The sequence below is a fragment of the Haliotis cracherodii genome, unplaced genomic scaffold, assembly GCF_022045235.1.
Source record: "Haliotis cracherodii isolate W230 unplaced genomic scaffold, xgHalCrac1.p SCAF_6, whole genome shotgun sequence".
In the NCBI taxonomy this organism is placed as follows: domain Eukaryota; kingdom Metazoa; phylum Mollusca; class Gastropoda; order Lepetellida; family Haliotidae; genus Haliotis; species Haliotis cracherodii.
In genome coordinates, this window is record NW_027266319.1 from 29505127 (window position 1) to 29523035 (window position 17909).

The 17909-nt window shown below is 41.7% G+C and overlaps 1 pseudogene; it reads left to right on the plus strand.

Annotated features, from left to right (window-relative positions):
- Nucleotides 1-1536: 1536 nt before the first annotated feature.
- On the plus strand, nt 1537-2216 carry LOC139445626 (uncharacterized; annotated as a pseudogene).
- Nucleotides 2217-17909: the final 15693 nt, after the last annotated feature.

The following is a 17909-nucleotide window of genomic DNA, read 5'->3' on the forward strand; positions in this document are numbered from 1 at the left end:
CTGACAAACCTAGAAACATAATCGGGGCGAACCGGGATTCGAACCCACAATCCCAGTCACGATGAATTGCAGTTGCTTAATCTGCCAGATTCTACACTAGGGGAACCATTGCCTGCAGCCGACATTCAAGAATGTTCCAATGGATTCAAAACATTGGATTCATGGTTGAACAAGGCATGTGCCGATAGCGTTTGTTTGCACAAATGCTGTCGCCCGGTCACGTGGCGGTTACAGGTGTATAGACGTAACACACACGATGAACACACTCGATAATGAAACAGTTATCCATTCCATGCAACCGACGTGACTATCTCAAGGACGTTAGAAGTGCAGCATTTCAGAAAGATGAATCCAGTCCACTTGGTCATCGTCTGTTATATGCTTCTGTTCCCAGAGAGAGATGTTTGACAACGTCTTCATTTCGCTTCCTAAATATGTAGTCGTCCTATGTGTGTTCTATGTGTGCTCTATGTATGTTCTATGTATGTTCTATGAATGTTCTATGTATGTTGGTCAACAGAACATCATAGTACTCAGGCAGCGACTTGTGGATGTCTCCATCAGATGATGCAGTCGTTGTTCTTCCTTTTTAATATTATTCATTTTCCTGATCATTTACTTTTTAATGAATGAGTATTCGCTTTCCAGAAATGAATTCAAATAATTTCGTTTGAACTTCTAATTCGTACGCCTTTTCAAATTGACTTATGATCTCATATTTCTCTGAACAAGGTATTGTGCCCTAAAAATTGAAACTCTTGAGGCTTGGATCGCTTACCCCCAAACTGATCTAAATTAATCGAACTTCGAAATTGTGTATGGAACTATTTTAAACATAAGGCGACCCTAATTATTCTTCATCTTCAATTTGAGCAATATCTCTATCAACATACACACACAGAACGATTTTTTACAATGCGGGATACGACACACATAGGTATTATGATTGTGCTTTCCTGTAACTAATTCAAGACATACAATTTATGTTTTTCTTAAACCCCGGGACAGTTTTCTCTGGAAATACCCCAGCCCTATTATATACTAGTATACTCGTCGATCCCCCCAGGAGAACTATACGCATCGGCCGCAACTATATATTTTGTTTTCAATCAGAACCCTCACAACATTGAAATCATCAAGTCGTTTTTTCAAACATTTCAAGACAGAGTTACTTTCAGATCACCCATACATATCATTACTAGTTAACTACACACTTTGTATATTTAGCAGTACATGTACTCCCTCGGTCCAGCTGATCCCTCCTTTTGGGGAACCTGAGAAATTTAATGATCACAATACACACTCACACACACTCTTGACGATATTGTGACGTGTGACGGACAGCTGTACCCGATCCAGTGACCTCGATGAGAAGAACCATTCAAGGTGTGACAAAGGCATTTGGGCAGAACGTCCAAAGCGGGACTCATTTTGTGAATCCACCCAAGTCCCTGTGTAGGAATCCACGGTAAGATTATTTCAAAATCTATGATACATGTATATTGTTTCCTATTATTCTAAAGTACACCTTTTTACATGTTGTATGGAGAACTTGGAAGAGTACCTTTAATTAATTCTATCAAATTTTGAAAGGTTATGTTTTGGGCTTAGGTCTCATCTGGCAAAGAACAAAAGTTATCAAGAATTCTATATCAAATGTTACATAATGAAATATGTACAAACAATAGCTGTAATAATTGATAAAATGTTTTTAAAGTATTTTCAATGAGACGGGTTTCAGTTTCTATTGGTTAAGTCAACAAGCAGTTCTTCCTAATATCCGTAAATCCTTTCGTTAAGATTATCTGATATAGCAACTCAAACATGGAATGCAGAGATTACACATTCTTCTAAAGGTATCACATATCGCATATTTAAAACTGAACTCGTCCTTGAAAAGTATTTATTAGTTATCCCTCTCTCGTTGGCTATTAAACTCTCTCTGTTTAGAACATCATGTCACCATTTACCTATTGAACTAGGTGGGTGGCACAAAATCCCTGACATAGAACGAACGTGTTGGTGATGAATTCAATTATATTTTTGTTTGACCTTTTTGTAAACCCCAACGCGAAATTTATATTCCAATTTCATATGCTAAAAACACAAATATGTTTAAATTTAAAGAACTTTTTAATTGTAAAAATGTAAATGTTATTTAGAAACTCTGTTCATTCTGTAATGTCACAATGAAAACTGTAAAATCTCCCATGTAAACCACCCCGCCATCTTATGTGTTTACTGTTTCCAAATTTGTACCTCATATACCGATGATCCCGACCTGAGCGTAAATAAAGTTCGGTTCTGCCGCCTGTATAACAAAAACACTGACCCTTTCAGGTAAAACCGCGTACTGTATTTCTATAGTGTCTAGTACCTCCCAGTGCTGTCAGGTTTACCTATAATTACCTACATGACCAGTGGCTCTGTAATGCGTCAGTACGACAATAATAGTATATATCTGTGATGTGGTATGTCTATTGGGGTCGTGGGAATTGTGAAAGAAAAACTTCCAGTGGATCTTCCAGTTGTTGTTTGTGTGTTTATAATACACAGCCTGTCATTAAACAGTCGACGTATATTTTGTCCTCAGTGATTATGTTGTTATGTGTGAGTGCGTGCGTGAGTGCGTGAGTGCGTGCGTGCGTACGTGCGCGTGTGTGTGTGTGCGTGCGTGTTCCAAGGGCTGGCTTTGTAAGTGTCTCTTCAGCAGAAAATGATTTGTTCAAAACAAACTGCTAAAGAATCAATTGTTGGCTGAAAATAATGCATTAAATGCCCACTCCATCCACCCCGGAATATCCATTGTGAGACCCATAATAGAGAGGGTCTATGTAAATACTAAATTACAAGTCAGGTAAGTGGGTCATGTAACTTAACATGTAGGCGACCAACACTGGTGATTTCCCACAGTTGAGTGCGGAGTCAGGAGGCGTGGTGGAATACGAAAGCCTACAGTCACAGTTAAGTAAGTCAAAGGTACACACTCAGTAGAATGGAGACAAACAAGATGACAAATATCTAAAATCTGGTCATACGCGATATCCAAGGAGTTATGGAAAGGGTCGATTTTACTACATTCTGACAGAAAAGATTAACAATGTCTACAGTAATGTTCGACGTAATTGGTGACACACAAAATAACTACGGGTTTACTCCTTCATCGGGTGAATGAATGCTAGGAAGCAGAGAGCATACATATCCACACGTAAGTGATAAGATAACAACACTTTACAAGGGAAGTTAATAGGTGAGGTGAGGTGAAATGGGGTTTAACGTCGCGTCCAAGATTATTGCACTTATATAGCGACGTGCATGTACGTGTGTGTGTTTGTGTGGCTGCTTGTACTAGTCAGGACTGATGCCGATTTATAGTGCTAGCTCACATGCCGCAGTTTAACATGAGTACCCCACTCAGACACAGTAGACTGACTCCGAGCCGACCAGTCCTTGTTTTAGCCCCTTAATGCCGAGCGCCAGACAGGGTAACAACAAGTACCATCTTTTAACGTCTTTTGGTATGACGCGGCCGGGGATCGAACCCCGGACCTTCCGCTCTCCGGGCGGACGCTCTACCACTAGACCACGGAGGCGGTCAGGGAAGTTAATAGCGCTAATTGGTAAGTAGCAATGGACAAAGACAAAGATCAGCACTGGTTGGTTATAAGCAATAGACAATTGGAAGGCATGGGTTAATTAGCACCGACTGGTAATGAGCAATGGACAAACGGATGGCAGCCGGAATAATTAATAATAGGGTGATAATAAGATTGAGAGATAGTGAAATAAACCATTTAAATCAATCACTCAGCAGATATGATCCCAAGTCACGGTTGATGGTTGGCTGGTATCTTTTGATGTCAATGGGACTGCCTCCGTGGTCGAGCGTCTGCCCGGAAAGCGGAAGGTCTGGGGTTCCCCGTTCGCGTCAAAAGACGTTAAAAGATGGTATATGTAGTTACCCCGCCTGGCGCTCCGCATTAAGTGGCTAAAACAAGGGTATAATATAATAAATAAGAGCTTTTTTGGAAAAAAGTATTGCTCGACATTTGCACAACCAAGGCGGAACATCCCCTGTATCCGCAACAGATTTTAAACAGTGAAGTAATGGTGTTTGGACACATGGGAACAGTTTCCAAAACCAGTTTCGAATACCATCAGGCCCTGGCGCCGTATTAGATTTGGACTTTTTAATTACGTGACTGTGCATTTTTCAGACAATCAGGTGTAATGAAACACAATAAAATTTGTGATGTACATTATTATTGTAATCCTCTACCCCTGGTTCCTCGGGGTTGTATTTGCCGGGTAGAGACCACAAATGTTTCCAAACCTTTCACTGGAATCCATGGTTGTTCTGTTCTCATCACTGTCATTGGTTGCATTTAATTGCCTGTTTATCATTTTATTCGAACAGTTTGTTTTGTTTGATGACATTTTCTTGTCCCACTTTCTTCTTCTTTCTGTCCAAACCTTTAACTTTTCCGTCAGAAAATCAAGATCCTGATTCATACGCTTCTTTTTGTTGCCTTGTATTTTGGTTTTACATTGATTGCGCCGAGGAACGTAATTTCAAGCAAAATTCTATCCAGGATATACATGTATCTTTCCTTGTTTAATTTTGTTTCACTTGGAACCCGTTTTTTCGTTTTTTTGTATTTTTTTTATGACCTTTTCGTGGTTCATTGTCTTTGGAAACAGTATGGATCGGAGTTCCCCAGTGTTCGAGCAGCAGCATACACGCAACAGTTAATATCATGCAAAGAACAGTCCGCATTAAGAGTGGAAACGATTGGTGAAATTGTTTAATTGGCCTCTGTTTCTCAATCGGTAAATCACAGATTTGATTATAGAATGGCAAAATATACAAGGGATCATCAGAACGATCATTGACAGACGAGGGACCGAAATCGAGGCCACAATCAGGAATTTCAGGTGAGCCCATGTGTGGGTCATTAGTGACAACTTCATCAAGTAATTTAGGGAGAATAATGCAAACGTTCATTTGCGATTACGGGTCTGTAACTGATGGAACTGAGGGTTGATTCAAAGGCGCCTGACGATTAATGGCAGTTAGCTCACCAGGTTCACGTCGCATGTACAGCTTTAGTCGCCGGAGCTGGTCACGAATATTGTGTTCTGTCAGGTATGCATACATTGGCATGGTTTTGTCCCAATGCTGCGCCACTAATTTGTCATTTATTCGTGGTATTTCTGGCCATCCCGTCGCTTTCGCACACTCAATAAGTGTGGACTTCAGCTGGTGCGTCCAAGATATTCTTGGGTGGGTTCTGTACCTCGACCTGGGGCAAATCCCAACTCCGGTTTCGTTGGTTTGACTGGGCTGCGAAGTTGAAAGATTATTTTCTTTGTTGCGTTCTGTAACCCAGCGTTAACCAGCTCCGTGGGTAGCCCTAACTGCGTAATGTACGGTTGGTTCAGGGGATTAATTCCCCCTATATAGGCCCACCACGGAGGGGCGTGCATCATAACACCATTATTAATATCATGTACAGATTAAAATAAATGAATGCAGCAAGGAGGATTTGGGTGACCCTGACACAGGTCAGGCTGGTTAGGCTCATCATCAGCTAAGGGGTCCTGCCTCTCTACACGCAGCCCAGACAGCGACTGGGACTTCTCCCAGGAAGTGCTGCCTAGTCAAACCCACCCATAACTTTTCGGAGAATGTGAAGACTCCCCAACACTGCAGCCTTCTGCATTACCCAGATTGTCAGAAGGGCTGTATTCCTGGTAGCAAACCCGGGAGCGCTCCCAATGTCAGTCAACAGATTGGGAGGTACCAAACCTAAAGCACCGAGAACAATGACGAGTTGGACAACTTGGTACTTGGGATGCAAGCGTGACATTTCGAAAGCGAGGTCTGCATATTTGCCATGTTTTTCCTCGATCTTGTCAATCGCATTAGTGTCAAAGGGGACAGAATGATATCAATGATATAAATGATTTCATTGGATTTATCAAAAAGGACAAGATCAGGTTTATCAGTATTATTATTATTATCATTATTATTATTATTATTATAATTATTATTACTACGAGATAGCCATTGAAAGGTTATTGGTCGTAGTCCTCATCATTAAGTCGCAGCGGAGAACCGCAAGACTGCTGATGCGGCGTAAGACACTAATCACTCACTCACTCACTCCTATCATTTAGGATCCGCCTGGGCCAGGGACCACTGACGATGACGTCAGCCTTTAGTCAAAGAATCAAGGAGGAGTTTCAAGCCAGCCACTTCTTTCTACAACACCCGTGTCCAGGCACCTTCGCCAGATCAGAAGTAGGTAATTTACAACCTTTTTCGGACATAACGAAGTAATTTCGAATTAGGGTTGAAACAGGTTGGAAAAAATACTCGAGTACTCGTGGGTCATTACTCAGGTTACTCAAGTAATCCTGTAGGAGGCTGGTTGGCGGCAGATCTCCAGGTCTAAATCTAGAGGGTTTCAGGGAGGGGGCATGCGTACACCCTCACCCCCAAACCATATTGGAATATGAACTTTATGCTGTGTGAAACTTAATCTTTGCAAAATGTTCAGCTCAAAATTTTATGTGGTCTTATTTATAATAAAAAAAGAAACACAAAAACTTCGGGTCGATATTTTTGGTTAATTGGTGAATAGAAACATGAATCCCCTAACCGCGTCATACCAAATGACGTTATAAGACGTTGCTACCCTGCCTGGCGCTCAGCATTAAGGGGATGAAACAAAGACTTTTCGACTCGAAGTCAGTAAACAGTTTTTTAATGAGGTATCCCTGATAAATTGTGGCATGGTATCTCAGTGGACTTGGACTATTTAACCATATTTCACATACTTAGATGTCTAACCTTCTTCCATTTCAGTGGAAGGCCGGCCCCTCCGCGTTGTACCTGGTATGGCGGGCGGTGTGGGCGGGGTACCATATCGGTATCCTCGGCCTCAGTGGGTATTTAACTCGGTTTACAGTCGACAACGAAGCAAATAGGGTAAAGATACTTGTGTACCTGACAATATGTAGCTACATCGTCCTCGCACTCGCTGGCGTCGCCGACTTCGCCATCTCTGTCTACTTCTACATCTGCAGGAAGCAGGATCTCCGAGGTGAGGCATTAGCGACTACTATTTACTCCACTCCGACAACGACTACCATGACTATAACTTCACGACTGCGACTATCACGACTACAACCTATTCCACTGCGACAAAGACTATCACGGCTACAGCTGCACATTCTACAACTATCGAGGCTACAACCGTCATGACTACAACTGTCACGGCTACAACTGTCACGACTACAACAATTGTGCCCACAACTGTCACGACTACAACTATCACGGCTACTACTGTCAGGACTACAACTATCACGACTTCAACTATCTCGGCTACAACTATCACGACTACAACTATCTCAGCTACAACTGTCACGACTACAACTATTGTGGCTACAACTGTCACGACTAAAACTGTCACGGTTTCAACTATTGTGGCTACAGCTATCACGACTACAGCTATCACGGCTACCACTGTCAAGACTACAACTATTGTGGCTACAACTGTCGAGACTACAAATGTCAAAACTACAACTGTCACGGCTACAACTATCACGACTACAACTGTCACGACTACAATTATTGTGGCTACAACTGTCGAGACTACAACTGTCAAAACTACATCCGTCACGGCTACAACTGTCACGACTACATCCGTCACGACTACAACTATCTCGGCTACAACTGTCACGACTACAACTGTCACACCTATAACTATCACGATTACATTTATCACGACTGCTTCTATCACCACAACTACCACGACTGCGATTATCGCGACTACAACTATCGCTACTCATGTCACGACTCCAACTGTGACGACTACAACTATAGCGACTTCAATTATTATTAATACTAGTACCACAATCACTTCTACTACTGCAACCGTGACCATGATCCAACTACTACTACGATTTCTACAACTACTCCTACTACTGTTTTACATTGTTGTAACTGCGACAACAACTGACACTACTACAACGGTTGAAGTGACATAAGGAGTCTACTACATGGATCACCAGGTGGTTACACTGTGTGACCAACATGATTAAGTGCCATCGTCCCCCGAAGCCAAGAGCACGGATATGTTGCTGACAAACCACGGATGGCGAACCGGCGCGCGGGTATTCGAACCAACGATCCTAGGCTCCTGGTACGCCTAAGGAACGCAACTCTGCACAGCGAATTGCGGGGCCCAGACGACTGGGTATCTGTGCCTCAACTGGTACTGGTACTATATCAACAAGTCTCCCTTCAGTGTTACAGTGCCACATCTCCAAAGTGTTCTCTCACATCCACTGAATGATTTATCGCATCAATTTAATTTAAACTGAGACTAGTTTCAGGTAGATAACCCAGGTTACTTTTTCATGTTTACATTCTATAGTAAATATGTTTGACACATTAAGTGACTTTACATTTTTACACATCAGGAGCGGAAGCACCCATGCCGTGGTATTGCAAAGCATTGTGGGTACTTGCCAACATCTCCAACTCCATGGCGTTTCTTGTCAGCCTGCTGTATTGGGTGTTGATACACGACTGTGAGTATGCCAGGTGCAATATAGTGTCAGCAATAATCATAATCATAATCATAATCATAATCGCTTTTCACGCTTGTATCTCAAACACCAAGTTGTTCGACTCCCTATTGTTCTCGGCGCCTCTCAGTCTGTTGAATGACATTGGCAGAGTACCCGGGTTTGCCGCCAGGAATATAGCCTTTCTGACAATCTGGGTTATAATTATGCAGAAGGATGCATTTTTAGTTTTATCTGCAACTGATAACAACGGTCTGTTATAAGGCCTGTTCTTAAAGGAGAGTCAACGTATACCTTCTGTCAGAACACTTAGAACTAGAAACAAATACATTCTGAAAACATGTATACTTAATTGGAATCATAAACCGCAGAGTAAATTGTTTGTCGGTTTTGAAAAAAAACTTATTATAAACCTGAAAGTCCCATGATTGTAGATCGTATTGCCACAAAGCCATTAGTGTTTGAATTTCCGGTTTCAGAAAATACTGTCCTTCTGCATTAAAAACATAAATCTGAAAGTCGCCTGGTTCTATCTGAATTTCTGATAAAAAGTATCATTTCCGGTTTCGGAAAACAAATCTTCACTTAATTAAAACTTTAAAACGGACTTCTCATGGTTCTTGCGTAGTTCGTTACAAAATGTTTAGTTCTTCCGGTTTGGATCATGTCACTTGTGGTTACGGTAAACAGGTGATGGCAGTGTTAGAACTTCAAAGGAGAAAGTATTATGTCTCTAGCTTACTTTGTAACTTAGTTAGTTGTACTTCCATTTTTTGGATTATGTCACTTCCGGTATAGAAATAAAGGCTGTCTGCCTAACACTTTTCAACTGAAATTTAGCTCAAATTATTGCAAAGCCTATTTCGGAATTATGTATATCACTAACATTTTGTATTGTGACCAGATAGTTTTTTCAGCTACAACAGACTGCAAAATCAGATAGTTTTTTAATTAACACTGTCAGCCAAAATAATGTTTTCTTCAAAACAAAACAAGACTTTTCGGACTTTTTAAAAAAGAATTTCGATAAAATCAAAGATTGTGGCAGCCAGTCGAGATGTCTAAAAGAGGATACAAATGCATTTGGCAAATCAACATATTTCCCGATAACCTTGGAGTATGGTACATGGACACAAAGTAGGTAGAGTTTAGAAGCGTTGGATCAGATAGTTTGATCAGAGCAGCTGCTGAGTAGAATGATAACATGCATGGTCAGAATCTTCAATCCGATACGATGTGACATAGGACGCCGGGGCGAAATTGATGGACATCTGATGCTATAGTAGGTTAGTCATGTTACCATCTCATCCTGCCGGGTACCCATTCACTGCTGGGTGAACAAAGGACCGAAGCGCGAGAAACTCTCAGGAATCGAATACGTCACCCATCCAACTCCTCTCCGCAACCAAGGTCGATTAACTTCGCCTGGTTTGTGACCTTTGCGCTGAACACAGGATCACATGCCAACACGTTCCAGCAATATCACGGCGAACTTTAAATAATGTCAGGAAAAAAACAGTGACTGACAATAGGAGCACCAATCCACGGCTTCCCGTCACGGTGACACGCAATCACTGAATGTGACCATCCGATCTATATTTTGTCTAACTCTTACGACGAGAATGAGAAAATGGTTGAACTATTATCACCCTCATCTCACAGGAGAGCTACTTGTCGAGAAGACCATTGCCAGGTTTTACTCCGTATGTAGCATCATTCTGCTTGTATCACTGGCTTCAACCATTGTAACCATACATATGAAAAAGGTAAGTGATCATTATACATTTAGGGGGCATCTTTATGAAGTCATGTGCTCAATCTTCACAACAACAAAATATCCCAAAACTATTCATCATCGGGCCAGAGCAGGTCCTCCCCAACCCATGCTGGTCGTAAGAGGCAACTTGATGGATCGGACGTTCAGGCTCTGTGGCTTGGTGATGGCGTGTCATCGTATCCTGATGACCTTGGTCGAAGCCTATGATGTCAATCACTGGTTTGTCCGGTCCAAGCGCAATTATTTACATACCGTCGTCTTAAAGGTGGATTATCACTGAGTGCGGCGTTAAACAACAATCAGTGAGTGAGTGAGTTCGGTTTAACGCCGCTTTTAACAGTATTCCATTTATATCACGGCGTGTCAGCTTAATGTGGGAGGAAAGCCCGAAGTGATGCAGGTCTCAGACTTTTACCACTTCGTTGAAACCTACGAGCACGGGCACTGAGAAACCTAGAATTATAATCGGGGCGAACCGGGATTCGAATCCACATTCATAGGTTTCTGGCGTGCCCGAGACGACTGGGCCACCCGTGTTTCCCCTTAACAACAATCAATAAACAAAAGAAACGTATATAATCCGCTGTTCTGTAAGTAGGGTTCAAGTAATAAGAACTGTGTTTGTTTCCAGATGAAGTAGGTTTCCAAGGTTACAATTACATAACCTTCTTCACCCACGGCGCCAACCTCATCTACGTCGTGCTCAACCTCCTGGTGACAGCTGTGCCGGTGCGGCTGCTGCATTTCTACCACGTGGTCATCTACGGCATCGTGTACGCTATTTTCAACGCAGTGTACGTCTTGGCTGGGGGCACAAATGACCAGAATGACCACTATATCTATAAGTTTCTGGACTGGAACAAAAACCCAGGTTTAAGCTCGGCGATATCTCTTGGAGCGGTAGTTGGTACGATCCTGTTCCAAGGGGCGGTGTTCTTAATACATGTTTTACGGGTGGACGTTTGTCATAGACTTAGCAGCGGAACAGTGCATGCTATTAAAACCTGATTTGTCTTTGACGTGTTGGGTCATTTATATCGGCGCTCATTATAACGTACCCTGGTAATAAAAAGAACTGTCTGTAGAACAAGTGTAAGGCAATGACTGCAACGTCAATATTCTGTATAAGCTGATACCTCCATGCATCTTAGAGTGAGTACATTTGATTTTAGGCCGTTTTTATTAATAATCCAGCACTACCACGATATTGGGACGCCAGAAATTGGCATCACACATTGTTACCATGTGAGGAATCTGACCTGGGTCTTCGGCGTTACGAGCAAACGCATTAACCACTAGGCTACCCCATCGCGCCATACATCAACACATCATAAGCCACGTTTAACCGAAAAGTCTGGTAGCCAGTATACACCGACCTCTGCTCCAAAACATCCTCGATTATCTAGGGCGTATTATACAATTCAATTATGATAAACGTCTTAGACCCATTGGTCGCCATAGCAATATTTAGCGTCTTACTGTTCGATTTGGACTCAAAACGAACTATGACAGGCTTCCATAGTTTTCGCCTAACTTACAGATCTAAATATGACGTTAACACTATGACAGGCTTCCATAATTTTCGCCTAACTTACAGATCTAAATATGACGTTAACGCTATGACAGGCTTCCATAATTTACGCCTAACTTACAGATCTAAATGTGACGTTAACACTATGACAGGCTTCCATAGTTTTCGCCTAACTTACAGATCTAAATATGACGTTAACACTATGACAGGCTTCCATAGTTTTCGCCTAACTTACAGATCTAAATATGACGTTAACACTATGACAGGATTCCATAGTTTTCGTCTAACTTACAGATCTAAATATGACGTTAACACTATGACAGGCTTCCATAGTTTTCGCCTAACTTACAGATCTAAATATGACGTTAACACTATGACAGGCTTCCATAGTTTTCGCCTAACTTACAGATCTAAATATGACGTTAACACTATGACAGGCTTCCATAGTTTTCGCCTAACTTACAGATCTAAATATGATTTAACACAATGCAGGAGACCTCATCATTTCAAAGGGACAACAGCTAAAAGTATGTAAAAGTGCTTTTGGAAATGTCACATTATCAGTGATCCGTGGTTCTGAGTTCAAGACCATGGTTATAGAAACGCTTTGATTTCAAATTAATGTCGACAATAAAAGTAAGTTACATCCACGACATTCGTAGGGCTACCATTGCTTCGTGAAACGAGCCCCGAATAAATTTTGTAGAGCGTGAAGTCATGAAAACGTCCATTCACAATCCGAGTAGTCCATTATGTGACGACTGTCTGAATGTGTTCTATACGAACCTCGGTAACAATGGTGGTTCAGATGTGAATAAATTATTCCTCGTCAATGCTCGAACTTAACATACCTACCTCGTGTGGATGAAGAACGTGTCTAGGTGGTTAGCTTGAATCGTGAGCTCAAAGTAGCGTTAAACTACCAAGTCACTCACTCACACACAAACGTCCATCCATCTCTGATATAAGCTGCATTGTCGATGAATCCGACTCACACTGTATTAAATCACGCCCCACAAGGGGGACCTTCTCTCCCATGAATATATGTTCACGCACCGGCTGCAGATGCAAATAAACAAAGTCGTGATTTAAGTAAAACAATTCCGGTTGAACTTTTTGGTTTCAAACGGAAAAAATACGTGAAGTCGTAAACATGTCCTTAATCGTACACTAAATAAAATAATAGTCCGAAATACTAGAAAAATATTTCGCTGAAAGAATATATGGGATGTTTCATAGATTGCTGGTATTGAAATATCGATCTACCCACCTGTGGTGTGAAGTATTTCAGTCACAGGGAATCCTATCGCCAATTTTTACAGGATGAGAAAATTGGAACGAAAACAGCAAATTCCGATTTATTCAATGAAGGAATTCTGAAAAGTACTATAGAATTTTGCGCATGCCATTCCGTTATACTAAAAATAATGTGATCTTCATAAAACATCTAGTTAAAAAAACAGTCCGTTGGAGAAAATTCTAGACGCTTCATTTGTTTTGTCAACAGTGCGCCATGATACACTGCACAGTTTCCAGGGGGAAATATTCCATCCTGTCTACAAGGCCACTTTATCCCCTCACCATCCCAGACTCTAGATCATTTACCTTGATGACACATGGGTGTCTAAGAATCATTCCACCGATTACATGTGCCTACATGTGTCAGATGGACGAAAAACACCCATGTAATCGTGTCATTGATTTGCACGCCGCAACCCCTGACCTGGGGCTTATTGAGGCGAAAAGGAAAAACTGGTGATTATGAATGAATTAAGAAATGAATGGTGATGTGTTCATAACGCCAATTATCATATAACGTCCGGGGGAAGGACTAAGCAATAGAAGTCTGAAGGTGACCATGCAGGAGTATCTGCATCTTCCCGAGGCAAGTGAGTTAACTGACTATAAAAGTCCAGTTTCCACCCTTGCCGAACTAGGCTGGTATTATGGAGTTACATTTTGGCTGGACTAACGAGTCTATGCATAGTCCAATCAAAATCGCGCACCGAAATCGAAATCCGGTTCGTAGAGTGTCATGAAGATTCAGGTCGACTGCAGGATTTGCAAAGCATTTGCCCTGCTAACCCGTTGTCAACAGATATTTTCTAAATCTTTTCATGTTTTTAATCAAGGTGCTCACCTGATTTCATGCAGTTTGCGATGTAAGACTCGTTTTATCACAATATAGATCTTGATTATCGATCAGATCGTTTTGACTGGGCGCCACCGTTTTGTTTGAAACAAATGCAAGTGATACGAGAGGTTGAATCTGATTGGTCAATAGGAGAGGCATAGAAAGGACATAACTCGTAATAGCCACCGGTGGCGCTACGATCGAGCCCAGGAATTCCAGCCTAGTTCGGCAAGGGTGGAAACTGGACTTTTAAAGTCAGTTAACTCCCTTGCCTCGGGAAGATGGAGTATCTGACATCGTGCAATGTCGACTTCAGACCATCTGAAGCGAAAGATCCACTCAAGGAGAAAATTAGCCCGAATAAGAAGCCAGTAAAGTACAAGGCAAGTGACATTTGCAACGTGAGAATGCACGGGCCGGTGTGAGATCATCATCTCGGGACAAGTGTTAGGTAATAACCTCTAGCTACGGACCGTTTCATACATGCATTACGAGACACGAATATTTCTTTATCATCTTGTTACACGTACCACACTGTAAAAGTAGCTTTTAGGCTACTCAGTGTCAGGTTAGCATATGCCAGATTAGGTAGATTTGACATATTTTGATATATACTATATACGTAGCTCTGTGGTTCGTATTTTTTAAATGGAGCCAAAAGGCATTTTTTCTAGCATTTCCGACAGTACGTTTATGAGAAATCACACTCGATAATGTTCGATTCTAAAACAGACAAACTAGTGGTGGACGGCGTGTGCGCCGTTCCATACAAATTTGAGACACATCTTAGAGATGGTCTTTTCTTGTGGTCATTCGTTTGGTTCGAATACCATCATGACCCTACGTCATTCATCACCACTCGCCCCTTTCCACGAGAGGGGTACGAGTCGCTATTCGGCGTGTCCCGGAATAACACGAGTTGGTCACGAATGGACCCTAGGTTTGTCAGCACCTTACCAGTGCTCGTGGATTTCTCGGAAGTAGAAATGGTCTAGGAGTTGCTTCACTTTGGGATTTCATCCCATATTCACGCGAATGTGGCGTTAAACCCACTCACTCATCCATTTCAGGTTGACTACAACATATATACCAACACCCAGTTACTGTTAACAGTAGCACGTAGGGACACTTGTTAACTGGAACTGGCTTAACTCGATACATGGCTTAAGACGAAGTAACGTGATGGTCTCGCCAGAAACCTTATCGCTAGGGTCCAGTATCGGCATTGTATAACTTCGTTTATTTCGATATTTGTTCGATAGCCCCAAGGACTATCAGTATCATTCCAGGTTGTCTCGCAATACTCCCTATCGTAGAAAGGTCGGTTGGGTTGCATAGTAGTTATAACGTTCGCTCGTCACGCCTAAGGCCCAGGTTCAATTCCCCACAAGGTCATTACTGGTGTCCCGAGATTTTACAGGAATATTTAAAAAACATCGTGAAACCATACTCACTCACTCACTCATTCACTCTCGTTGAGGGTGCCTCAGGATTAACTACACTCATTAATACGACATTGTTGTTTGTTTGTTTGTTGTTTAACGCCGAACATTTAGACATTTTCCAGCTATATGACGGCGGTGTGTAAATACTCGAGTCTCGACCAGATAACTCAATGATTGACATCATGAGCATCTATACACGCAATTGGGATAAGATGACATGCATCAACCAAGTCGGCGAGCCTGACCACCCGATCCCGTTAGTCGCCTCTTTCGACAAGCATAGTCGCCTTTTACGACAAGCATGGGTTGCTGAAGACCTATTCTACCCCGGATCTTCACGGGTCCATTGTTGACGTTGTACATGATAGATAAATCAATATTTTGTACACAGGCACTTGATAAAACATAGACGACAATATGAAACAAAAATAAATGCCTAATCTAGCGGGACGCAGTGTATACCGTCAGGCTTGTTTCGAATATATTTCACGACTTCGCCGAGTACCCCGGCGCACAAACACAGCGGGGTATTAGCTGTGGACAGGGACGGCAGCTACCGTTACTCTTGTATTGCTATTATGCTTCCTGGGATAATAGCTATTTAGGCTTGTTTAAATGAATTTAGTTCGTCTTCCCCTTTCCGCCCTTATCCCGTTGTACATGTGCATATAATTTTTTCACACCGTTTTGCTGTTTCAATTCATATTTCGTTTTCGTACCCGATTCCGACATTTTGCACACCAAACTGCATTGTTGCATGGCCAAGGAGGTCACGTGGCAAATTAGGATCAATTTTACTTTGTAGATGTGTAACCTTCTAAGCTAATAAAATATTATCTAAGCTTATAAGATATAATAATCCTCTCTACCTACCCAGTCAGGTTAGTCCGTGTTGATTCCGGGTAGGAATATAGATCCCCAGCAACCTATGCCTGTCGTTAGAGGCGATTAAATGGACCGAATGGGCGGCTCAGTGACTTGGAATTGGTTGATTGCATGACTGTCATTGTCCCGCCTATTCCTGTTTATGTCAGAATATGTGCTTCGTCATCTTCCGAGGTTGGGTGTAGTTGTCTTAATAAACTAGAGTACCATTTCACGCAACACTAGTTTTTTTAAAAAGCTCTCACATGAATAGATGCAATGGTGCATACAACGACGTGACCTGTCCCCGCATTCTTCAGTTATCACGTCACCTTGTTTGTTGCCTTCGTCCTCTTTTTTCCCTTGATGAAAACACAACATCCCTCCTATTGCTGAATATGTGTAACATTGACTCCCTAATCATGTTCAGCCTATGACTTCCATTTATCAATACTATACTGCGGGTCAAAAGATAGTATACACCCATGTGGTTAAATGTAACAAACAAGAAATGGTTATTCGATGGTGATGTATTTGATACGGGTATCAAATCTAGGTGCGTTTTGGACCTAAGTATGTGTTTCGGTGACTGTTTACAACCTAGTAACGCTTTGATAACGATTGTAATGTGTTGGTCAAATCCAATGTTCAAGAGAGGTGGGAGGGGGGGTCACGGGTGGCTCAGTCGTCTAAGGCGCTGCGAGTTGGCGTTAAACCCAACTCACTCACTAACTCACTCCAATGTTCAAGTGTTTACTTTCTTTTACCAGGCAGATCATATCGTAGTTTAGCTGAGCGCAATCAAGTCACAAGTGTGGGCGCGGGCGTCAGATTTTAAGGGTGCTTCTTTCAGTTGGCGAAGGCGTCAGTAACTTGTAGTGATAAGAACAAATATAGACAAAGATGTTAAGTTAAATGCATCCACAATATTGGCAATCACGGTCTTTGTCGTCAGTGTACGGGGTGAATTTGAAGATTATCGGGAAGAAAACACAGTGTCTATTTCAAATATGTATAAAGTGTTTTATTTCAATCATTTTGATTAACAAAAATCGTCAGAACAGGTAAATGAAGATGAAGACATACTATGTACAGTCATTCTTTCTACATGCACGGGGAAACAATGGCACCCAAGTATCGTAAAAGCTGAATTTGGGATCTGGGGGTATAGATTAACATGTCTCTGCAATTTAAATATTTTAAGATTTCCTTAAATATATGATATACTGACACAGAATGAAAACGCATCAACAACTTTAACTCGAAGTAGAAAAAAAACGATTGTAGCAGTAAACATTTCCTCGCATTACAAGACTGATGACTGTGTGACAAAATGACATTGTTGTGTTTGACCTCATGTCTAAATACGCAGAACAACTTCATGTGAATGTTGTGGCCATTTTGGTCAAATTTGAAAAAAAATCGAATATCCTTTCAAAGAATCTCTTTATTTTCTGAACTGAAGAAATCCAGACGTTCATTCTATCAACCCGTTGTTTGTCCCTCTGATGTTTTACAAAAACTGTTCTACATCAAACAGGGGGCTGTCGGGTAGACACC